Genomic DNA, 25,349 nt, shown 5'->3' with positions numbered 1-25,349 from the left:
AAGCTAAAGATAACGGAGGAGGGATTCTTGCGAAAGAAAACGACCGCTTTCCTTCCACTCTCTGACTTCTTCTTGGCGCTCTAACGATCCCGTCAGCAGTGAAACGTTAAACCATAATCTTCGTTCCTTTTATTCCCTTTAATTTTGTTTTCACTGGACAGTCACGTCATTTATTTCATTCTTCCGTTCTGTGTTTAATGTTTGCTTTCCATATGAGCTCATAATGGTCATGCAGCTGCTTCTGTGTTTCTTCATTTCCCTGTATGGCGTGTCTACCAGACCCACAGTCATACATGTCTCTAAAGCTTAGCATTTAATCTCACGCCATTGTTGCTTTGCCATTTTGCTCTTCCTCGCAATATTTCTTTTCAAACATAAGTATTACCTCCTTAAAGTTTATTTATAGTTGCTCCTTTCCTCCAGCGTTATTGTATAGTCTCCCTTCATAAATCGAATTTAATTTCAGGCGTTTTACCCAAACGATTCTGTGGCCGTTGACATTCTGCCTGATTTTTTCTAGTGCTTCCTTCATCATTTTATCTCGCAATACTACTCATACGTGAGCGTAGCTGTAAAGTTTCAATTGCCAGCTGGAAACAGTTAATTTACTTAATATTTTGTTTGTTTGCATGTGCAAGCCTCCATTTCCGGTACACTCTGAAATATCCGCAGTATAGTACCGTAGCAAACAGTCAGAAGAGCAAAACTAAAAACTTAAAAGAATATAAATGGGCTGTGCAATTTTGTTTCAGATACTCTAGCGGAGTGCTATTGTATAGTGACGCAGGTCATTTCCGTGTATAAAATTTGTGTAACATCAGTCTAGATCGAGACGTTTATTTTATTTAAAATGACGGTTTCGCCCTAGTCTTACGTCGTGTTCAGAACAACACCATCAGCTGAAGCTCAAGATGTCCAGAACAGCCAGCAGACCACAGTCGCCAAAACTGTCAGAAGTTACAGCGAGTGAGGTCTGTTGGCTGTCCTGGACGTCAGCTTCATCTGATGGCGTTATTCTGAAGACAGCCTAAGACTAGGTTGAAACCGGTCATTTTAAATAAAATACCATCGTGATCTAGACTGTGTTTACGCCAGTTTCATATAGCTTCATAGAAAGTGGTTTCCCAAAAATTTCTCTAAAAATTTTGATTTCAGTTTGTACCGGGAATGGAGACTAGTACATACAAACAAATCAAGACTAAAGTGCTTTGTTAATTTTGGTGTTATGACCGGATGAAACCAAAAACGTCTGTGGGTTCTTCCATTTCTCTAGCAGATGGCTGATCGGAACTATAACATTCATATGTGAGTCAAAAGATTTACTTAACTTGTTGTAATTCTTTGCCACAGGAGTGCTTGATAATTTATTACTGTAACTGACCACTATAGCATCACTTGACACATCAGTTAACAAATTGTTATCTTTAAGTACAATGTTCAACATTTGGAAAAGTACATTTCCTGCTGAGACTTGAGAGCTCTCTTGTCCTACTCGTTTCGATGATGTTGACTGCTACAGCTGAGGTCACGAACTCTGGCAGAGCACTTCGTATAGACCTCCGTGTGAGGGTGCCGCTGACTGAGAGAGAGAGCGTGTCATCTTCAGACTCTCGTATTGTTCACTGCTGATTGCAGCGAAACATCGCTACTGTCTGTGGTACTGATGCCTGTTGACGACTGTGGTGTGACATTGCGATCCTCGGACGATAATTAAATTAATTAAAAATTTGCGATTATATCCTTGCATTACTCTGCTCCGTTTCTGTCAGTCTTCGCTTAATGTTTCCTTTGTAAACCGTCTCTGGTCGCTTCAATTTATCCACGACTGTGAGCAAAGAATAATAAGAGGGATCTTTGGAGCCGAGATGATCTTCCCGCCCAGAATTTCTTGTACCTTGTGTAATTAAACAGGGATCGCTCACAACGGGGAAGCTCCTTTGACAAGATCGTGTACGAGAGTATCCGCTACACTTATCCTGCTGAGTTCGCACTCCAGTGCTCCCGACGGGGCGTTGAACTCGTAACCTTCTGCTCTCTCTTCCTTTGAGAAGCGGGAGTTTAGCGCTCCAAAAGCACGCCCACGCACTCCTTGGCTCGCCTCCTCTTGCCCGGGGGGCGCGCTACGCGAAATGCGCATTCACCCCGGTGAATGTTTCAGCGCCACTGGACGTCTTCATGCCGGAGTATCTGCTTGCTGCCGCTGGTGCTGCCCTCTGACCGTCGAGCTGACCTTCCCTGACCGCCGCGCCGGCCTGTTAATATTTCAGTCCGCGCCGCGATAATGCCCCGCTTCTCGTGTGAGGCGCGGACTGCGCTGGCTAACTCTGCCGCGTCGTCGCTAATTTATACCGAGGCCGACTAAATTCTGGACGGAGGCGGCGGTTACTGGGTGTGTGGGTGTGGGGAAGGGGGAATGGGAAAGGGAGGGGAGGAGCGGAGTCCAGTTGGGCGCTTATAAGCCGTTAACTAAAACGGTCCCCTCCGGAACACGGTACTCTGCAAGTAGGCAGAGCCTGTGCGTTGCACGCCCTCTCGTCTCTCTCCCCGAATTCTGCCATTTATAATAGAGATATTTAAATGTAAACTGCTTGTCCGCTGTTAAAAGGGGTGGGCTCGGGTGGAAGGGGTGAGGGGTAGGAGAGGTCGCGGGGTGCCTGGGACGCTGAGGACTTTATATCTGCCTAAATTATACGCCAGAAACGGTCTAATTTTTATCAGAACGTTCCGGGGAGCCAGTGGAATAAAAAAGTGGCGGCTCGCGCCGTGCTTGATGTATGGTGCCTGAGGGAGTTCTGCGAGACGTGTGCTGGAGGTTACTGTACCAGCTCGCAGGAGTGCGGCCCGTGCAGAGGTTGCCCCCCCCCCCCCCACACCCTCTGACGGTCTGCCCGGAAGATCTCGCCCAGGTGGTCACCTTGCGCCCAGCGTCACTAGTATGCTGCAAGGCGAAAGTAACTTCCTCATAATGGGCAACTGCCAAGTAACACAGCTGAATGAAAATTGGACCATATACAGAAAGAATTGCTACGGTATAGTACAGTAGATCAGCTAAAGAATACGCAATGAGACGAAAACAAATGTAAATTTTACTCAGTCACAGTAGCTACGCTGAATTAACCGTGATTCACAGTGGTCCTGTGGACGTTAAGAAAGTTGGACGCGATTCTTAATTTGGTGTTTCATTGGCAAGGATGAGAATGTATGCGCTGTGACGTGCTCCCCCGCCGGCCAGAAGGTTGTGTGAGGTTTTCGTATGTTTTATGCCACTGTAAATATTTCACGTTTACTGTTCTGGAACAAAGAGGCATCATCACGCTGCGCGAGTAGTGTATAAGATCCCTGACGCTGTTTTTTATGTAATCTGTGGTGCGCTTCGTCGTTAGCCAGTTCTACAGAGCGAGGGCACTCGTATTAGAGGCACAGCAGCGATCAGTTGGAGGAGGAGATCTGATATTTCTGAACGTGGGAGGAATTATGTGGAATACTATATTATGGAGCTGAAAACTTATTTACAAACGTATTTTCTTGCCTGTATGCAAGGAGAAGATTGTTGGAGGAATACTTGAGGGTAACTAATGCTTGCACAAGAATGAAACGTATGTTTGTCGGAACTATTAACTGAAAGTAAACTTTGCACCTTACATAACTAATAATATTCATGAGTACTTTTAATTTGATCGTTTTGTTTTCATTACGTCACAAAAAACGCAACAGGTTTAAATGTCTGTAAAATCTGTAATTTTTAGGGTCGTCTTATGTTGCACAGTCTTTTTTTGACAATAATCAGAATTTAATTTATCTAGAATGCTTTTCTTACACCTCAATATATGGATGTCACTAGCCGATTATCTCCTGTTCTTTTTGTACAGGGACTGTGAACCACATGGCCATAGGAACCACAGCAATATGCAGTTTGCATCTGAGTTTTGACACTCGCTGATTATGCGATGGTTAAAACTTTCTGAAGAAGGTCACCCCACCATCGTTCTTAGTAAAGTTTTATATATTTTGTAGTGAGCACATTGCAAATGGTTCAAATGGCTCTGAGCACTATGGGACTCAACTGCTGAGGTCATTAGTCCCCTAGAACTTAGAACTAGTTAAACCTAACTAACCTAAGGACATCACAAACATCCATGCCCGAGGCAGGATTCGAACCTGCGACCGTAGCGGTCTTGCGGTTCCAGACTGCAGCGCCTTTAACCGCACGGCCACTTCGGCCGGCAGCACATTGCACACTAAGCCAAACGCAGCCACTGATAGTTTCTGACAATCAAAGAAAAATTTAGGAATGAGTAGACTGTTTCGCTTTAGCTGCTGCATTTGCTGATTTCAATTTGCTTTCGAGAACTCAAAACATCAGACACAAAATAGCATGCCGAGCAAAAGGTAAGCTACTTTCCTTTCAAGGCAGATCTCAATTTGTATTCTTGTGAGCAAACAGTACGTACTCATATAAGCTTGACATTGTCTAGTTAGGGGGCGCTCTAGATTAATGCAGAAACGGAAGTTTCAGACAGCCAAACATCGCTACTGCGTATCATTTATTGCGATGACCGGTTTCAACAGACTATGCTGCCATCAGCAGATTTTCTGCAGAAGATCTGATGATGTTAACGTAGTTTGCTGAATTGGTCATCGCAATAAATGCTGTACAATAGCGATTTCGGCTGTTTGAAGTTGTACTTCTGCTTCTGTAGTACATGCTAAGAATTTTCGGGCGTTGGGCTAAGTACGTGGTTTAGTTTACAGTGAACAGTGAAGGTAATCTTGAACAGTGACTTTTTTTCTTCCGATTGGAGCAGTATTTTATTTTGTGTATGTTTCACGTCCTACACTGCACTTTGTGTTATATGACTTCCATAACGTACTACAGTATTGAGTTTCAGTTGAACATTTCCCCTGAGTACACAATTAGTTTATTTGGGATTTGATTGGATTCATTTTCATTTTTTCAAATTCAGAATTTCAGTAAGATTAGTTTCTTTTCATGACACTGTTCATAAGGGCATTGCAGGGAAAACCAACAGATAGTACTGTTCAGCAATTGAAGACGATATCTTAATGACACGTTACACGACGAGAAAGTTTTTGATAAAGACTATTCAGTATTTCATACTCATAAAAATTGCATAGAAAGCTCCCAGTTGTTATAGAGTTTTGTGGTAGGGCCGACCATTCCTCCGCCAGCAATGTTGACAAGTGCTGGACGGTCGCTGGCGCAGGTGGAAGTATTACAATACGCACCACTAGAGCATCGTGCACGTGCTCGACAGGATTAAGTCGGGATTACGGGCAGTCCAGTCCATTCCCAAATATCCACTAGTTGCAAGAGTTCCTACACCTACATTGCTCAATGCTGTCGCATGTTATCATCCATAAAAATGACGTCAGACCCGAATGCTCCCCTTAAAATACCCACATCATGAAGGATATTGGAGTTACGACAACGTTGACCCCTGAGTGCCACGTGTTCAAAGATTTGGAGGTCATTACGCCCATGAAACAATATCGCTCCCAAATCATAACACCGGGACCTCCAAACGATCATGTTCGGCAATACTGGATGCACCCTTAAGGACACATGAACATTCTCGGAATTATATGTTTTTGTGGTCTCTGGGTCATTGTGGGGGAGGTACAACGCTGCACGGACGTACTGACGTCCAAGCCTTTGAGCACAGTAGACCTGCGGCACGCTGATCAACCATCCGGCCTTCTTCCGTTTTATTAACTACGAGCCTGTTACGCACGAAGTATTCCACACTCTACTCATCTTCAAATCGTCGCCCTCCTAGAACTTCTTTAAGCGGTCCAAGCAAATGGATATCGCAGGGCGATAAGTCCGAACTGTAAGGAGGATGATCAAATGTAGTCTAGTGTATTTCTTGTAGCTGGGAGACAGAGCTGCAGTATGGGGTCGCGCATTGTCTTGGAGGAGGATGACCTGTCGAATCGATTGGTTTCGTCTTTTGCGGCGATATGCAACACTCGCCTTGTTCAACAGTTCGTAGTAGTAGCCAGCACTGATTGTGCATCGCTCACGCAAAATACTGATCAGCAAAATGCCTCGCTGATCGAAAAAAAAAAAACCGTTGAAAGTACGTTGCCAGCTGACAGTCGAGTCTTGGCTTTCACTGGTGCTGCCTCCCTTATTCTCCGCCACTCCTTACTGGCTTGTTTGGATTCTGGAGTGTAGTGGTGAACCCATGCTTCGTCGCAGGTGACGATCCGACTCAAAAATTCATCACCTTCTTCCAGAAACCTAGCTGTAAGCCTCTGAGAGACCTTCAGATTTTAGGTCAAAAGTTTAGAGAACCATGTGGAACACAGTTTACGGAACTGTAGGTCGTTTGTGATGATTACTTGGCATCTCCCATAACTGATTTGACTTTTTGTACAATTTTTGATGCTCTCGCCCGTCGATCGTCGTCAATAATGATTTTAACCGCACGAATGTTTCAGTTTGTAATGCTGGTCCGAGAACGGCGATCGTATTGCTAATTTTTCACACGTTCTTGTCCTTCCTTGATCCTTTTATACCAGGCAAACACACGAATATTTGGTAATGTTTTGTCACCGAACTGTGCAGTCAACCTTTGGCAAATTTCCGCCACTGTAACTCCTTGGCAAGCAAGAAATTTGATAATTATGCGTGGCGCAATGGACGGATGCACATGTTGCTCAGACATCGTGAGCGTTCCTGACCAAACGGCGGGAAATATCTAATAGCACGCTCTCCTAACGCTCCCACCTAAGCATAGCAGAAGCGCAGAGCCAGTCCTACCAACTGTTGATGTTCAGGAACAACAATCCCCTTTATATTTCATCCCCCCTCGTATTTTAACGTGTGACGTCAATATGAATAAATATACTGAACATCATATGCGGTACTTATTAAAATTGTGGACGTGGATATATGGCTTTTGCTTTTCACTTCAACAAAAGCGACTTTCTAAACACCAGTAGCATGGTCTTTAAAGCGGCGCTGATGAGTAAGCGTTTTAGCGGCCAAAAAATTTAAATCCACACGTACTCATGACCAAATCCTTGAACACGGTTCATTTTCCTGTCAACTTTATTATTTCACTGTCCTTCTTCCCCGAGTGCGTCTTTTCAGATGTGCGTTTGTCCTGACTTCAAGTTTATGTAAGACACGGCGCGACCACATCGAACCACACAGATGGAGGTGGTCCTGGAGGGAGAGGACATTCTCATTTAAATCCCACCGACCGCGAGTGCGGTGCGTTTCACAGCCGTACTGCACCACGTCCACAAGCACCAAAGACCATCGAGCAGTTGCCAACCTGGCTGGTATAGGAATGGAAGGCCCCAACACAAATCTTGGTACCAACCTTGTGGTCAGCATGGGAGCACGTTGCAGAACATGGCCGTCCGTGGTGATCACACACCCTCCTCAGAACCGTATCCCACCTTCTCTAACGTCCAGAGTACCATCATAAATCACGATCACTTCAGTGGAATTATTGCTCTGAATAAATTTGGTATTTGTGTTCGTATAATTGTGTATTTCTTTCAGTTATCTTCTGTACTGTACTGTAGATTTCATTTCTCTCTATGGCCAAGTTTCATCGGGCTACTTTACTTGGAAGTGACACATCGTACGAAAGTCCACACCAGTGTACTTACTTACGCATGTCAACATATGTCGACATTTTTTACAAGACAAGTTGCCCCAGTGTAGCCAGGATAATTATTCATAAATTTGATACCTCACTTCCTGATTTTCGTAGATTCGACGAAGAATTCGTTTCTGTTTTGTATCATAATACAGCATCGGACTGTCCGCTCTATAGTGACTCCAAGCCTTGGCTGTGGTACAGCTTTTTCTGCTTCGTGGTAATGACTGTGACATCGAAATAAGTGTCCAAGGAATAGAAAAGCAACTGGAATCACTCAATAGACGAAAGTCCACTGGACCTGACGGGATACCAATTCGATTCTACACAGAGTACGCGAAAGAACTTGCCCCCCTTCTAACAGCCGTGTACCGCAAGTCTCTAGAGGAGCGGAAGGTTCAAAATGATTGAAAAGAGCACAGGTAGTCCCAGTGTTCAAGAAGGGTCGTCGAGCAGATGCGCAAAACTATAGACCTATATCTCTGACATCGCTCTGTTGTAGAATTTTAGAACATGTTTTTTGCTCGCGTATCACGTCGTTTTTGGAAACCCAGAATCTACTCAGTAGGAATCAACATGGATTTCAGAATTCAGCGATCGTGTGAGACCCAACTCGCTTTATTTATTCATGAGACCCAGAAAATATCAGATACAGGCTCCCAGGTAGATGCTATTTTCCTTGACTTCCGGAAGGCGTTCGATACAGTTCCGCACTGTCGCCTGATAAACAAAGTGAGAGCCTACGGAATATCAGACCAGGTGTGTGGCTGGATTGAAGAATTTTTAGCAAACAGAACACAGCATGTTGTTATCAATGGAGAGACGTCTACAGACGTTAAAGTAACCTCTGGCGTGCCACAGGGGAATTTTATGGGACCATTACTTTTCACAATATATATAAATGACCTAGTAGATAGTGTCGGAAGTTCCATGCGGCTTTTCGCGGATGATGCTGTAGTATACAGAGAAGTTGCAGCATTAGAAAATTGTAGCGAAATGCAGGAAGATCTGCAGCGGATAGGCACTTGGTGCAGGGAGTGGAAACTGACCCTTAACATAGACAAATGTAATGTATTTCGAATACATAGAAAGAAGGATCCTTTATTGTATGATTATATGATAGCGGAACAAACACTGGTAGCAGTTACTTCTGTAAAATATCTGGGAGTATGCGTGCGGAATGATTTGAAGTGGAATGATCATATAAAATTAATTGTTGGTAAGGCGGGTACCAGGTTGAGATTCATTGGGAGAGTCCTTAGAAAATGTATGAGTATTGCTCATCAGTGTGGGATCCGTACCAGATCGGGTTGACGGAAGAGATAGAGAAGATCCAAAGAAGAGCGGCGCGTTTCGTCACAGGGTTATTTGGTAACCGTTATAGCGTTACGGAGATGTTTAGCAAACTCAAGTGGCAGACTCTGCAAGAGAGGCGCTCTGCATCGCGGTGTAGCTTGCTCGCCAGGTTTCGAGAGGGTCCGTTTCTCGATGAGGTATCGAATATATTGCTTCCCCCTACTTATACCTCCCGAGGAGATCACGAATGTAAAATTAGAGTGATTCGAGCGCGCACGGAGGCTTTCAGACAGTCGTTCTTCCCGCGAACCATACGCGACTGGAACGGAAAAGGGAGGTAATGACAGTGGCACGTAAAGTGCCGTCCGCCACACACCACTGGGTGGCTTGCGGAGTATAAATGTAGATGTAGACTGTGACCGACTTGGTCCTGTGCGCCAGTCGCTTACACAGCGATTTTTCAGGAACTTCCAGATGAGTATCTCTAGCAGTATTGCTTTTCCATTAGGCTACGTAAGGCCTTCCTGATTACCGAAGTCTGTCGATAACCTCCAGATATTTCTCGACCCTTCTGGCTGTCAGTCCCATTCACCTTGGCAGCTCAGGGCGTTGACATCACTATCCCTTAGGCCGGTATTACTCTACCATATTTACTTATGGCTTCATCCAAGTATGTTTCCTTTTTTCCGCCGCATTTCATCCAAATATGCACACAATGAAATTGTGGTACTAGCAAATGCAGCGCATAATAAGTTATCGTCCGCCATCTTGAAATTTGACGAAAAATATGATGGCAGTGTAATACTCCTTTTCAGCGCCATGTCAAAGACCTTTGTCAATGAAATTTGATGAATATTTGATCATATTTCTTTGTTTGAGTGTTAAAGCTTCTCTCCTTTCATCGTAGCCATGCCACGTTTTATATTGATAAAATTTGACAGTCATGGCTAGATAGCTACTCTGCTTAAGGCAGGCGAGGTGTGCCACTTTGTACACTTTATAGCGTCCTGGCGGCAAAACGACCGGCAACGTAGTAGCCTAACGTTTAATGAATGGGTTGTTGCTGAACGTCAAGTGCAGCTATCTGTGGGTATAAACGTCGCTGAAGATATTGGATTCTGCAACGAGTGTAATATCATCTACATCGGTATATAATACGGTTACTAAACACCTAAAATTAACTGTAATTATGAGTGGTTAGTGGGGAATATAGATTTTGCGTAACAACTACGTACATGTTATGCTGTATGATTTTCTTGCTAACACGAGTTCTCTCAAATAAAAAGTATGCCTTTTATGTCACAGTTTGACGCTGAAGTCCTGCCTCATGCTTAAACGTACAAGGACTTCAGGTTCTAATATTTTAGGACGCTCAGCACCGTATGCGCTCAGTTTGCTCTTTTAGATTACACCGGTAAACCATTCATGCCCAGTTATATAAAGAATCAAACTTCCTTACATAAAAGTCTCCAAAACTACATGTCGCACACTGATATAATTTTGTAGGAACATCAGTGGTATATGTCGATACTGTCTGGATAATGTGTTCCGAATAAACTCCATAGTTATGGAGTAATAAATTAAAATGTCATTTCTAACTCTGAAATCTTTGTAACCCTTATGGTATCGCTTTCCTAGGGAGGCATGTAAACCAAAGCGTGCAACCTTCAATAATAATTTACACCTCACCAAGAGTCTGCAACAGTTATGCATGAGAAGCAGGAATCATGGAAGGACTGGCCAAAATGGTTCAGTTGAACGTAGTTTACCTTGACATTTTATTAAAGCAGTTACTGTAAACTGATATAACTGTACTGAACATTCAAGTGTAGTACGATTCTTGTTTTAACAATGGGTAGTATTAAAGAGAAACAGAAACAGTCAGGAAATACTTTAAATTAAAACAGTAGAACAAATCCATACGAGGACCAGGTACTAGATAACCTTTCCATGTTGATCGGAGCCACCGTTACCTTCAGGGCAAGGCCGCTGTCTAAGGCGAAAAGATAAAATCAGGCACCCGCCGAACATTACTGTACCTACAGCAGTTAGTAATCAAAACTTCAAGGCTACAATAAGAAAGCAATACAACTTAATAAAGCTGCGTTTAACAGTGCGCCCAGAAGCCATCATTCAATGGCCAATCCGCGTAGACGAGGACTGCACCGTCCGGTAAACCAACGGACCACGCCCACGCAGCGAACCTGCCGGCGAGGGACAACGAACAGCCCAAATAGGGCCACCACACAAACGCCGAGCCAGAACAGCCATAAAACAAATTACAAGTGAACTCTGTAACACATACACATCACCAGTTACTTTCCATGCGAACGATAATGAGGATGATTCGCGGCACAGGTGAAAGCAGAACCAAGTGACACACCATAACCTGCATGTACATAAAGGCTGGCATACGGGAATTTACTAGTGATGAAGCTGCCTTCAAACACATTCGTATGTACATGTATACATCTCCGCAAATAAGGAGAAAACGATTCTGAACTGCTGTGCTTGTAAGTAAACAATAACTTGCTTACACTTATTTTAAAACTATCAGTGAGAATAACAACGAATATGTACAAGAAACGTTTAGACACTAGAGACAGTTTTAAGCTCTTTGGGACAAGTGAGGAAAAGAACCGTACGGCCGGTGATTAAAGTAAATGTCAACTAAAAATAGGCTGACCTACAGTATAAAATATTCGCTACTACTTAAACCTACCCTCCATGAACCATGGACCTTGCCACTGGTGGGGAGGCTTGCATGCCTCAGCGATACAGATAGCCGTACCGTAGGTGCAACCACAACGGAGGGGTATCTGTTGAGAAGCCAGACAAACGTGTGGTTCCGAAAGAGGGGCAGCAGCCTTTTCAGTAGTTGCAAGGGCAACAGTCTGGATGATTGACTGATCTGGCCTTGGAACAATAACCAAAACGGCCTTGCTGTGCTGGTACTGCGAACGGCTGAAAGCAAGGGGAAACTACAACCGTAATTTTTCCCGAGGGCATGCAGCTTTACTGTATGATTAAATGATGATGGCGTCCTCTTGGGTAAAATATTCCGGAGGTAAAACAGTCCCCCATTTGGATCTCCGGGCGGGGACTACTCAAGAGGATGTCGTTATCAGGAAAAAGAAAACTGGCGTTCTACGGATCGGAGAGTGGAATGTCAGATCACTTAATCGGGCAGGTAGGTTAGAAAATTTAAAAAGGGAAATGGATAAGTTAAAGTTAGATATAGTGGGAATTAGTGAAGTTCGGTGGCAGGAGGAACAAGACTTCTGGTCAGATGACTACAGGGTTATAAGCACAAAATCAATTAGGGGTAATGCAGGAGTAGGTTTAATAATGAATAGGAAAATAGGAATGCGGGTAAGCTACTACAAACAGCATAGTGAACGCATTATTGTGTCCCACACCTACTACAGTAGTACAATTTTATACGCCAACTAGCTCTGCAGATGACGAAGAAATTGAAGAAATGTATGATGAAGTAAAAGAAATTATTCAGATAGTGAAGGGTGACAAAAATTTAATAGTCATGGGTGACTGGAATTCGGTAGTAGGAAAAGGAAGAGAAGGAAACGTAGTAGATGAATATGGATTGGGGCTAAGAAATGAAAGAGGAAGCCGCCTGGTAGAATTTTGCACAGAGCACAACTTAATCATAACTAACACTTGGTTTAAGAATCATGAAAGAAGGTTGTATACATGGAAGAATCCTGGAGATACTAAAAGGTATCAGATAGATTATATAATGGTAAGACAGAGATTTAGGAACCAGGTTTTAAATTGTAAGACATTTCCAGGGACAACCTATTCGTTATGGCCTGTAGATTAAAACTGAAGAAACTGCAAAAAGGTGGGAACTTAAGCAGATGGGACCTGGATAAACTGAAAGAACCAGAGATTGTACAGAGTTTCAGGGGGAGCATAAGGGAACAATTGACAGGAACGGGGGAAAGAAATACAGTAGAAGAAGAATGGGTAGCTTTGAGGGATGAAGTAGTGAAGGCAGCAGAGGATCAAGTAGGTAAAAAGACGAGGGCTAGTAGAAATCCTTGGGTAACAGAACAAATATTGAATTTAAATTGATGAAAGGAGAAAGTATAAAAATGCAGTAAATGAAGCAGGCATAAAGGAATACAGGCGTCTCAAAAATGAGATCGACAGGAAGTGCAAAATGGCTAAGCAGGGGACAGCAGAGGACAAATCTAAGGATGTAGAGGCTTATCTCACGAGGGGTAAGATAGATACTGCCTACAGGAAAATTAAAGAGACCTTTGGAGATAAGAGAACCACTTTTACGAACATCAAGAGCTCAGATGGAATCCCAGTTCTAAGCAAAGGAGGGAACGCAGAAAGGTGGAAGGAGTACGCAGAGGCTCTATGTAAGGGCGATGTACTTGAGGACAATATTATGGAAATGGAAGAGGATGTAGATGAAGATGAAATGGGAGATACGTTACTGCGTGAAGAGTTTGACAGAGCATTGAAAGACCTGAGTCAAAACATGGCCCCCGGAGTAGACAACATTCCATTGGAACTACTGACGGCCTTGGGAGAGCCAGTCCTGATAAAACTCTACCATCTGGTGAGCAATATGTATGAAACAGGCGAAATACCCTAAACTAGTAGAAGGCGACCTCGGGGAAGATCAGTTTAGATTTTGTAGAAATACTGGAACACGTGAGGCCATACTGACCTTAGGACTTATCTTAGAAGAAAGATTAAGGAAAGGCCAACCTACGTTTCTAGCATTTGTAGACTTAGAGAAAGCTTTTGACATTGTTGACTGGAATACTCTCTTTCAAATTCTGAAGGTGACAGGGGTAAAATACATGGAGCGAAAGGCTATTTACAATTTGTACAGAAACCAGATCGCAGTTATAAGAGTTGAGGGACACGAAAGGGAAGCAGTTGTTGGGAAGGGAGTAAGACAGGGTTGTAGCCTCTTCCCGATGTTATTCAATCTGTATATTGAGCAAGCAGTAAAGGAAACAAAAGAAAAATTCGGAGTAGGTATTAAAATTCATGGAGAAGAGGTAAAAACTTTGAGGTTCGCCGATGACATTGTAATTCTGTCAGAGACAGTAAAGGACTTGGAAGAGCAGTTGAACGGAATGGACAATGTCTTGAAAGGAGGGTATAAGATGAACATCAACAAAAGCAAATCGAGGATAATGGAATGTAGTCAAATTAATTAGGGTGATCCTGAGGGAATTAGATTAGGAAATGAGACACTTAAAGTAGTAAAGGAGTTTTGCTATTTGGGGAGCAAAATAACTGATGATGGTCGAAGTAGAGAGGATATAAAATGTAGACTGGCAATGGCAAAGAAAGCGTTTCTGAAGAAGAGAAATTTGTTAACATCGAGTATAGATTTAAGTGTCAGGAAGTCCTTTCTGAAAGTTTTTGTATGGAGTGTAGCCATGTATGGAAGTGAAACATGGACGATAAATAGTTTGGACAAAAAGAGAATAGAAGCTTTCGAAATGTGGTGCTACAGAAGAATGCTGAAGATTAGATGGGTAGATCACATAACTAATGAGGAAGTATTGAACAGGATTGGGGAGAAGAGAAGTTTGTTGCACAACTTGACCAGAAGAAGGGATCGGTTGGTAGAGCATGTTCTGAGGCATCAAGGGATCACCAGTTTAGTATTGGAGGGCAGCGTGGAGGGTAAAAATCGTAGAGGGTGACCAAGAGATGAATACACTAAACAAATTCAGAAGGATGTAGGTTGCAGTAACTATTGGGAGATGAAGAAGCTTGCACAGGGTAGAGTAGCATGGAGAGCTGCATCAAACCAGTCTCAGGACTGAAGACCACAACAACACAACTTAAACCTAACTAACCTAAGGACATCACACACATCCATGCCCGATGTAGGATTCGAACCTGTGACCGTAGCGGACGCACGGTTCCAGAATGGAGCGCCTAGAACCGCTCGGCTACTGCGGCCAGCCTCTCTTGGAACCCAAACCTTACAAAAGTGACTTGGCATGAATACCGGGGAGTTGAGCCATTACCGGATCACCAAAGCGACAAGCCTGACGCAAAACATAACTAGCGATCGTAATTGCTGATTGATTTCAAACCGTCCGAACTGCCAAAGACTGCCGCGAGCGCAATACATTACCAGCGAGCTGCCATGGCCGGAAACGGCCAGTATGCCGAGTTACAGCTTTACGTCCACAGCTAATAACAGAGCAGAAGGCCACATCGCATTGAGTTAGTAGACCCCGCCGAGTCGTGCACAACTACCCGTCCTCCAGCAAAAGGCGGCCAACTGATGCCACACAGCCGCAACTCGGTCCGGAAAGCCAGCAAGCTTCCTTGTGCGACATTCAGTCCCCGACTGTGTACACTCTTTACTCTTTCCCTGCCACAAAGATGCCCACTGCCCTCTGCCCAAGCTCTCGCTGCGCTCTCGTCTCCTCGCCGAACTTAAAACCAAAACCGGCCAAGGAGGCATGACCGTGAAAACAAGACAACACAAAAGATTTGAAAATAACAATCGACCGCAACATGCGAGCCGCTTCGTCTCAGTCTTACTCGATGAACAGCGAAAATGTAACGTGCTTGTACGATAAACTTCTCCGATTACGTCAAACTGCTGAGACATGAGTTGAAAAGCGTCTGTCACTACTTACTGCGGAGCTTGTGTCCCTAGATCTGCGGCATATAAAATCCTGCGGGTGCGTTGATGATATTGCGTTCACAATTACAGTCAAGCGATACCGTACGAATAACCACTGAATTAACGTTAATCTACTAACACATACATATAAAAATGAGTGCAATGGTCAGAGTAGTTGCCTTTGGCTAACAGTAGACTTTGAGGACGTACCACCGTCGCTGCAGCAACGTACATTTCGTCAGGTTACGAACAGTGTCATATCGTAGCAATTTCAGCATTCCCGTTAGATCATGCGGAACTGAACGTAATGCGATTTTTCTCATGCCCAGGCGTTTTCTTCTTCATAATGTGCAGCTCAGTCATGTTCTGTAATCCTGACTCATGCGGCTGCCCACGAATCGTTTTACGTAGCTAACTGCCCAGTAACGAGATACTAGCAAACATGTCTTCTTCTTTGACACAGGGATGTCTTGGTGATAAACGTCTTCCACATTTTGACGTCCCTTGTTGAAAGCCTTGACCCACCTTACCACTGCAATGCATATTTCCCGGAGGCCTCTTAAAGATCTTTGTGACACTGTTGTGCTGTAGCCTCCTCCAACAGATTCCATTTTTATCCAACTCCCTTGGCCTTGTTTCGAAAACATAGTGACGCTACACAAGGATCTGTTCTTCCCGTACCTGCGTATAAGCGTAATGTACGAGGGCTATTCGGAAAGTAAGGAACGATAGGCCGCGAAATGGAAACCACAGTGTAAATCAAAACTGTTTTATTTGCAACCGTTAGCTACACCTTCCTGCTACTTCTCTAGACAGCCGCCGCTCAGACTTAGACATCTGTCGTAGCGTTCTACCAACTTTTCAATTCCCTCGATATAGAAGACAGCCGCCAATGCTTTTAGACAATTTTCTACTCTGGACTGCAGCTCGTTGTCTGTGTCTTCATAGCCAGTGGTTCACTGAACAGAGATGAACCTCAGGGATAGCCAATTACGGGCTGTATTGTGGGTGATCAAACATTTCCCATCGAAAACGCTGCAGACGCATCTTCATTGCCTCTGCAGAGTGCGGCCGAGAATTGTCGTGTAGAACGAACCGCATGACAGTTACGTTATGTAAATTGCATAGCTTCAGCGAAATCTCTCCCCCAGGCCCTCATACTTGGCGGGAGACGCTATTTTCTAGCCAGCTTTATGTTCTCAGTGTGAGCCCTGAACTGAAAAGAGTGTCATGATGCGATCGACGGGCGTACTGGACACAGTGCCCAAAGCATCTGTGCAAAGCTTCCTCAGATTTGTACTGTATTTTCTATTTCGATACTGATCGTTCCTTACTTTCCGAATAACCCTCGTAGGAACGGAGAGTCAATTTGCGTTGAGACCATGGACCTTGCCGTTGGTGGGGAGGCTTGCGTGCCTCAGCGATACAGATGGCCGTACCGTAGGTGCAACCACAACGGAGGGGTATCTGTTGAGAGGCCAGACAAACATGTGGTTCCTGAAGAGGGGCAGCAGCCTTTTCAGTAGTTGCAGGGGCAACAGTCTGGATGATTGACTGATCTGGCCTTGTAACATTAACCAAAACGGCCTTGCTGTGCTGGTACTGCGAACGGCTGAAAGCAAGGGGAAACTACAGCCGTAATTTTTCCCGAGGACATGCAGCTCTACTGTATGATTAAATGATGATGGCGTCCTCTTCGGTAAAATATTCCGGAGGTAAAATAGTCCCCCATTCGGATCTCCGGGCGGGGACTACTCAAGAGGACGTCGTTATCAGGAGAAAGAAAACTGGCGTTCTACGGATCGGAGCGTGGAATGTCAGATCACTTAATCGGGCAGGTAGGTTAGAAAATTTGAAAAGGGAAATGGATAGGTTAAAGTTAGATATAGTGGGAATTAGTGAAGTTCGGTGGCAGGAGGAACAAGACTTTTGGTCAGGTGATTACAGGGTTATAAATACAAAATCAAATAGGGGTAATGCAGGAGTAGGTTTAATAATGAATAAAAAAATAGGAGTGCGGGTTAGCTACTACAAACAGCATAGTGAACGCATTATTGTGGCCAAGATAGACACAAAGCCCATGCCTACTACAGTAGTACAAGTTTATATGCCAACTAGCTCTGCAGATGATGAAGAAATAGATGAAATGTATGACGAGATAAAAGAAATTATTCAGGTAGTGAAGGGAGACGAAAATTTAATAGTCATGGGTGACTGGAATTCATCAGTAGGAAAAGGGAGAGAAGGAAACATAGTAGGTGAATATGGATTGGGGGGAAGGAATGAAAGAGGAAGCCGCCTTGTAGAATTTTGCACAGAGCATAGCTTAATCATAGCTAACACTTGGTTCAAGAATCATGAAAGGAGGCTGTATACATGGAAGAAGCCTGGAGATACTGACAGGTTTCAGATAGATTATATAATGGTAAGACAGAGATTTAGGAACCAGGTTTTAAATTGTAAGACATTTCCTGGGGCAGATGTGGATTCTGACCACAATCTATTGGTTATGAACTGCAGATTGAAACTGAAGAAACTGCAAAAAGGTGGGAATTTAAGGAGATGGGACCTGGATAAACTAAAAGAACCAGAGGTTGTAGAGAGTTTCAGGGAGAGCATAAGGGAACAATTGACAGGAATGGGGGAAAGAAATACAGTAGAAGAAGAATGGGTAGCTCTGAGGGATGAAGTGGTGAAGGCAGCAGACGATCAAGTAGGTAAAAAGACGAGGGCTAATAGAAATCCTTGGGTAACAGAAGAAATACTGAATTTAATTGATGAAAGGAGAAAATATAAAAATGCAGTAAATGAAGCAGGCAAAAAGGAATACAAACGTCTCAAAAATGAAATCGACAGGAAGTGCAAAATGGCTAAGCAGGGATGGCTAGAGGACAAATGTAAGGATGTAGAGGCTTGTCTCGCTAGGGGTAAGATAGATACTGCCTACAGGAAAATTAAAGAGACCTTTGGAGAGAAGAGAACCACTTGTATGAATATCAAGAGCTCAGATGGCAACCCAGTTCTAAGCAAAGAAGGGAAGGCAGAAAGGTGGAAGGAGTATATAGAGGGTTTATACAAGGGCGATGTAATTGAGGACAATATTATGGAAATGGAAGAGGATGTAGATGAAGACGAAATGGGAGATAAGATACTGCGTGAAGAGTTTGACAGAGCACTGAAAGACCTGAGTCGAAACAAGGCCCCGGGAGTAGACAACATTCCATTAGAACTACTGACAGCCTCGGGAGAGCCAGTCATGACAAAACTCTACCATCTGGTGAGCACGATGTATGAGACAGGCGAAATACCCTCAGACTTCAAGAAGAATATAATAATTCCAATCCCAAAGAAAGCAGGTGTTGACAGATGTGAAAATTACCGAACTATCAGTTTAATAAGTCACAGCTGCAAAATACTAACGCGAATTCTTTACAGACGAATGGAAAAACTGGTAGAAGCCGACCTAGGGGAAGATCAGTTTGGATTCCGTAGAAATGTTGGAACACGTGAGGCAATACTGACCTTACGACTTATCTTAGAAGAAAGATTAAGAAAAGGCAAACCTACGTTTCTAGCATTTGTAGACTTAGAGAAAGCTTTTGACAATGTTGACTGGAATACTCTCTTTCAAATTCTGAAGGTGGCAGGGGTAAAATACTGGGAGCGAAAGGCTATTTACAATTTGTACAGAAACCAGATAGCAGTTATAAGAGTCGAGGGGCATGAAAGGGAAGCAGTGTTTGGGAAAGGAGTGAGACAGGGTTGTAGCCTCTCCCCGATGTTATTCAATCTGTATATTGAGCAAGCAGTAAAGGAAACAAAAGAAAAATTCGGAGTAGGTATTAAAATTCATGGAGAAGAAGTAAAAACTTTGAGGTTCGCCGATGACATTGTAATTCTGTCAGAGACAGCAAAGGACTTGGAAGAGCAGTTGAACGGAATGGACAGTGTCTTGAAAGGAGGATATAAGATGAACATCAACAAAAGCAAAACAAGGATAATGGAATGTGGTCGAATTAAGTCGGGTGATGCTGAGGGGATTAGATTAGTAAATGAGACACTTAAAGTAGTAAAGGAGTTTTGCTATTTAGGGAGTAAAATAACCGATGATGGTCGATGTAGAGAGGATATAAAATGTAGACTGGCAATGGCAAGGAAAGCGTTTCTCAAGAAGAGAAATTTATTAACATCGAGTATAGATTTAGGTGTCAGGAAGTCGTTTCTGAAAGTGTTTGTATGGAGTGTAGCCATGTATGGAAGTGAGACATGGACGATAACTAGTTTGGACAAGAAGAGAATAGAAGCTTTCGAAATGTGGTGCTACAGAAGAATGCTGAAGATAAGGTGGGTAGATCACGTAACTAATGAGGAGGTATTGAATAGGATTGGGGAGAAGAGAAGTTTGTGGCACAACTTGACTAGAAGAAGGGATCGGTTGGTAGGACATGTTTTGAGGCATCAAGGGATCACAAATTTAGCATTGGAGGGCAGCGTGGAGGGTAAAAATCGTAGAGGGAGACCAAGAGATCAATACACTAAGCAGATTCAGAAGGATGTAGGTTGCAGTAGGTACTGGGAGATGAAGAAGCTTGCACAGGATAGAGTAGCATGGAGAGCTGCATCAAACCAGTCTCAGGACTGAAGACCACAACAACAACAACAGGGTAGGTGTATGTTACTAGCATGTGGTGAAGGGGTCGTTATGTGATCCGCTTCCGTCGTGTCTCTACGGTAGTGTAGCGGCTATTGCATCCCCTGTGCATAACCTTTCTTTTTACCTCAGCTGTGAATTCTGTCACCAGGAGAGATGGTCTTCTCCTGGTGGGACAAGAGTACGTAGATGAATTTCCCTGTACAGTAAAAGCCATACACGTGCTTTTAGAATGAACAGCAGCCCTCTGAATTATTACTCCAGCGACGTGATCTATTGCAGCGGGAGGTACAGTGGATTCGTGTGGACGACGGAGAACAGGGCCAGCGGCCTTCTACAACTGCAGCTGCGCCAGGGTTAGCGCTGAGCCGCGATCCGCAAAGTCCGGCCGACATTCGCCGGGGATTACCCTGCCAGGCGGGCAGCCCTCAGCACTTGCCGGCACTGTGCGCCAGCCATTGTTCTGCCACCTGGAGGGCCGCGGCGGCAGAGAGTACAGACGTGTCCCGCGGGGCGCTGTTTTGTCCTGTCCACGGCTGCGCCACGCGCTAAATAAATAACACCGTCGCGGCTCGCCGGCTCCGTCCTGTTCGCCTGTATCGGTCTCGTGTCTGCGCCCAGCTCTTGCGTGCGTGCGTACACGCTCCTTAAAGAGACGACGGAAGGGCGGAACGTCCTCTTTTAAGCCATATTCTTCTAGTTGCAGTAAATCATGTCATGTATGTTTAAAGTCCTACCGCAATTTCTGTCTCTCAATTCGGACTAATATCAGAAACTACTGTAAGTCTATAGAGAGAGGAGCGAAGCATTCCTAATGACTGAAATAAAAAAGAACCGGTCATACATATTTTCAAGCTGGGTCGTCGAAGAGACGCACAAAACTATATCTGCCACGACGGTCTGTAGTAAAATTTTGGAACATATTTCATGCTCGCGTATTATGCCATTTCTGGAGACCGAAAATCTCCTCTCTGTAGGAAACAACATGGGTTCCGAAAAGAACGATTATGCGAAACCCAGCTTGCTCTGTTCCGCCACGAGGCACAGAAAGCAATATAGGCGCCCAGGCAGTTCGATTATTCCTTGACCTCTGGAAGGCATTCGTTACCGTTCGACACTGCCACCTAATGAATAAAATAGGATCGCATGGAATATCACACTAACTATGTTATTGGACTGAAGAGTTTCTAGCAAACAGAACACATTATGTGATTCTGAACTGAGAGAAGTCTTCAGACGTGAAAGTAACTTCGGGCGTACAACAGGGTAGTGTTATAGGACCACTACGTTGCAGGATATATGAAAATAAACTAGTAGATAAAGTCGGAAATCACATGAGGCTTTTCGTAGATACTGCTGTTGTACACAGAGTTGTGGCGACGCTAGGAAATTGTAGCGAAATGCAGGAATACATGCAGATCATCGACGCTTGGTGCGGGTAGTGGCAAATGACCCTCAACATAAAGAAATTTAGGTGTGGCGAATGCATAGAAAGGCCAATTATTGTACGATTATACGATTGGAGAAAAATCATTGGAAACAGTTACTTGCACAACAACCTGGGATTATAAATAAGAGGGTTCTGAAGTGGCAAAGCCACATAAAATTAATCGCGAGTAAGGAAGATGCTGAGATTCATTGGAAGAATCCTCAGGAAGTGTAGGCCGTCAATAGAGGCAGTAGCTTACAAACCACTCGTTCTACCAGTATTTAAATATTGTTCATCAGTATGGGATCCATACCAGATGCGACGGATAGAGGAAGTAGAGAAGATCCAAAGAAGAGCTGAACGCTTCGTTTCAGCTTTATTTAGTAGCCGCGAAAGCTTCGTAGAGATGGCCATCCAAATCGAGTGGCAGACGCTGCAAGACAAGAATTCCACATCGCCGCATGCTCTGCTGTTAGAGTTCCTAAAGTGTATGTTCCTAGAAGAATCAATCAATATACTGCCTCGTCCTACGTACACATCGCGAAATGTCCATCAAGATATAACTGGAGTGATTCGATTCCATACGGAGGCTTTCCAGCAATTGTCCTTGCAGCGAACCTCACGCGACTGGAGCAAGAAAAGGGGGAAGCAATTCTGGCGCACAAAGCGCCCTCCACCGCACACCACAAGGTGGCCTGCGAAGTATACACGGAGATGCGGATGCACTGTATGGATTTCGACACGGCTTTCATTAATAAGTAGACTGATGATTTGGAAGGGCTCTGTATGTGATTTATAAATATCTCGTGCAAACTGGCAGAATACGAGAAATTGAAGTTCATCTTTGCTGTGACAAAGATGGCATTGCCATCAGACATACTGTAGAACGTTAGAGTTCTGGAGATACTCCGTATATATTTTGGCGCCCCATTGGCACGTTTTACTGTCTGTATGTGAATACTTATCTCAGGAACGACTGCAGGGATTTTAATACAGTTTTCACTTACAGATAGAAACAAAAAGAAGATTGGTGGGCGCAAGAGACAGCTGGGAAATGTCAAGCGAATGCAGCGCCAGGCCAGTACAAGCCGGGAGATCGGTGAGAGCTACTGCGACATCCTAAGTGACATACTCTGCAAGACGTATCATATACTGAGCTGGTAAGAAAATAGTTTTTGGTATTGAGGTAATGTTTAAGGGGCTTGAAGAAAAATAAGTCCCATAGGAAATGTATCTCATGCGGGAGTGGCGCTGGAGCCGTAGCTTGCTCCACCGAACTCCACGGCTGTGCTGTGATGGCGCTCAGTCGGGCAGACAGCAAGTGTTTGTGTCCCAGCTTGCGCCGAACCGCCGCTGCAGCCAGGTGGCCCGATAGAGTGGTAGCTCGCAGTTCCTACCACTGCCATGACGTGCTCCTCCAGACACTAATTGAATATGTACCACTTAAATGTTGAATAGAAAATATTCGTGTCTGCTTACAACTTTCCTAGTGTGTGCTGCTTAAATCGTTTAAGTTACATTAAAGGGGCGGTTTACACTTAACTACTGCTGTTCTCTCAATATCACTCATGAATCGATACAGTGGGCCACTATCAAAATTTCCACTATACGAGACTCGTCATCTGAATGCAGATACTGTAACAGTTCTGATACTGAATGTAACTGGGTTTTCTCTTTTGATGCTAGTCAATTGTCAGGCTGAGCATTCTAAAGCATTATGTCAGGGTGAAAATACTAAATTAATTCATTATTCTCTCTTAACAACATGTGGGCAGGGTGGGTTCTTCATTTGCTCGGGTATGAGGTCGAATGAAACATCATTTTTACATAAGATAACTTTTATTGAAGATTTGTACAACTGTTTCCTACTCGGTGTTCTGGCTCGGGGAGCGCCAGCTGTGTCGTTTGCGAAGTCTTCAGCTGCGGCAGCGGCGGCGGCGGCGTCTGATTACGCGTGGCACTGTGTATCTCGTGTCGCCGTCTCGTCCAGCTGACTGGAGACGCGCAGCGCGAGGTGCCTCGTTTCATTACTGCGAGCGAAGTCGTGCATCGGATGGTGATACCTTGGATGTGGCGTCCCAGTGTTTCTCTTCTCTAAGCGGCCGCGTGTGTTGTGCGTCGGCCAGCGGAGCGGCGCGGCGGGGGAAGGCCACTGTCCTGGACTCGAACAACGGACTCCCGCTTGCCAGTCTTCGGCTGTCAGATCTTCATCCCAGCTCACAGGTGACTGCTGATGTGAGGCCGTCTCCTTCCCGTCCTCACGAGTCACCTGGGTATGTAAAAATAAGACTTCAAATACCTTTTAACTTCTGTCTTCTGGCGCCGCGGCTGCTGCTTGCTATTCCATTACAGCGGTGGACTTGGTGCGTCTGTGCATGATGCAGTCTCTTTTTGCATGACGGTCTTCAGCACCGAAACTGACTGAAAACTATTGCTACGCTTCTTCACTTCTTTGTCTTCTTCGTCTCTCCTCTCTCGGGCCCACTGCGTCTCGCGTATTTATTCACTTCAGTTTACTGGAGGTGAACGACTTCACGGTCATAGCCTCTTCTGTCACGTTGTGAAGCTTCTCGAAGAATCCTCTTAACGTCGGTCATTGGCTCTTGGAATGTAGGCGAAGGCATTTGATCACATGTGACGACTGAGAAAGACGTGAGCCGGTCATTGCCTCTTCTGTTACGTTGAAAAACTTCTCGAAGAATCTTCTTAACGTCGGTCATTGGCTCTTGGAATGTAGGCGAGGACCTTTGCTCACATGCGGCAACTGAGAAACACGTGAGACGGTCGGGCGATGCCCTGACGGCTGAATCGACTGAGCCAGCTTATGTGGAACTTGCTGACTTCACGGTCATTGTCTCTTCTGCTCTGCTGTTCTGCGCGCTGGTTGCCAGTATGTAACTCTCTAAACTAAACCAAGTTTTTCATTTATATTCTACACTCCTGGAAATTGAAATAAGAACACCGTGAATTCATTGTCCCAGGAAGGGGAAACTTGATTGACACATTCCTGCGGTCAGATACATCACATGATCACACTGACAGAACCACAGGCACATCGACACAGGCAACAGAGCATGCACAATGTCGGCACTAGTACAGTGTATATCCACCTTTCGCAGCAATGCTGGCTGCTATTCTGCCATGGAGACGATCGTAGAGATGCTGGATGTAGTCCTGTGGAACGGCTTGCCATGCCATTTCCACCTGGCGCCTCAGTTGGACCAGCGTTCGTGCTGGACGTGCAGACCGCGTGAGACGACGCTTCATCCAGTCCCAAACATGCTCAATGGGGGCAGATCCAGAGATCTTACTGGCCAGGGTAGTTGACTTACACCTTCTAGAGCACGTTGGGTGGCACGGGATACATGCGGACGTGCATTGTCCTGTTGGAACAGCAAGTTCCCTTGCCGGTCTAGGAATGGTAGAACGATGGGTTCGATGACGGTTTGGATGTACCGTGCACTATTCAGTGTCCCCTCGACGATCACCAGTGGTGTACGGCCAGTGTAGGAGATCGCTTCCGACACCATGATGCTGGGTGTTGGCCCTGTGTGCCTCGGTCGTATGCAGTCCTGATTGTGGCGCTCACCTGCACGGCGCCAAACACGCGTACGACCATCATTGGCACCAAGGCAGAAGCGACTCTCATCGCTGAAGACGACACGTCTCCATTCGTCCGTCCATTCACGC

Source organism: Schistocerca nitens, chromosome 7 (assembly GCF_023898315.1).
Source record: "Schistocerca nitens isolate TAMUIC-IGC-003100 chromosome 7, iqSchNite1.1, whole genome shotgun sequence".
NCBI classification, from domain to species: domain Eukaryota; kingdom Metazoa; phylum Arthropoda; class Insecta; order Orthoptera; family Acrididae; genus Schistocerca; species Schistocerca nitens.
Note: the sequence above shows the minus strand (reverse complement) of the source record.